Raw genomic sequence first — 1,164 nt, 5'->3', positions numbered from 1 at the left:
GTTTCTTGAATTGCAGCATCATGCTCACTATGTATTTTTTCTGAAGCAGCTACAAATTTGGTGAGCATTTCTTCCAAGCTTGGCTTCCTTTCTTGCACCGGTTCCTCCTTTTGGTAGAACCCTCTCCCTTTTTGCCTAAACCTTTCCTCCTTGGCTTTCTTTTACTCTTCATAAGGGAGCCAATCTTTCTTTTGTTTGCACCAGTCTTCATCATATCGGTCTCCACTTGAGTAACACACTTGCGCCTTCTTGTTGCCATTTTCATCTAAATCACAGTCTCTAGTGAGGTGAGGCCCATTGTAGTTTTCACAACCCACCCGAATAGCATGGATTGTTTGATCCATCTTATCCATCCTCCTATCCATGGTTTTTAGCATAGCCATGACCGCAGATAAGTCTTCAGTAGCTGCATAAGAAGCTCCCCTAGTGACATCATGCCTAGGGTTGTGGTATTCTCTAGAGTGTTTAGAGAATTCTTCAATTAATTCTTTGATCACCGGGGGTGGCTTCTTTGTGAGCGGGCCTTGCGAGTCTAGTAACTGTCTGGTTGTGACATTGACTCCATCATAGAAGATGGATACTTCTTGCTGGCTGTTGAGGTCATGGTGTGGGCAGTTTCTTAGTAAGCTCTTGTACCTCTCCCATGCTTCATACAGCGACTCTCCAGCTTGTTTTTCAAAGTTAGCAATGGCCTTCTTCAACTTGGCTATCTTGGAAGGTGGGCAAAAGTGATCAATGAATTCTTCTTTCATCTTGGCCCAAGTGGTGACTGATCCGGGGGGAAGTGACTTGAGCTAGTCTTTTGCAGCACCTTTGAATGTCACCGGAAGCATATGAAGTAGCTGAGTCTCGCGGGGCACATTTGGAACATTGAAGTAATCAGCTACATCATTGACTTCATCCAAATGTTTGTAGGCATCTTCATGGTCTTTTCCATAAAAAGGTATTTCCTTAAGTAAAGCTAGGATATGACCCTTTAGCTCGAAGGTAGCAGTCGCGGGAATTGCGGGTTGCACAAGTCCCGGGCCAGTGTTGTCTCGCATCCTCTTCTTCCATTCTCCCATGGGGATTTCATCAATGTTAGCCATTGTGACAGCTAACTCTTCCTCGGACTCGGTTTCGTGCTCATATGTCGGGTCCTCTTCTTCTTCGGTCTCGTACTCG

At 45.2% G+C, this 1,164-nt stretch overlaps 1 non-coding gene across 1 annotated transcript; it reads left to right on the top strand.

Annotated features, from left to right (window-relative positions):
• Nucleotides 1-597: 597 nt before the first annotated feature.
• LOC145060807 (small nucleolar RNA R71) lies at nucleotides 598-704 on the top strand. Its single transcript, XR_013686990.1, has one exon. It is a non-coding gene; the product is annotated as a small nucleolar RNA R71 (small nucleolar RNA).
• The last annotated feature ends 460 nt before the right edge of the window (nucleotides 705-1,164 follow it).

Source organism: Lactuca serriola, chromosome 6, assembly GCF_051521515.1.
Source record: "Lactuca serriola cultivar US96UC23 chromosome 6, Lser_US96UC23_V15, whole genome shotgun sequence".
Classification (NCBI taxonomy): domain Eukaryota; kingdom Viridiplantae; phylum Streptophyta; class Magnoliopsida; order Asterales; family Asteraceae; genus Lactuca; species Lactuca serriola.
Note: the sequence above shows the minus strand (reverse complement) of the source record. Positions and strands in the feature narration are given on the sequence as shown.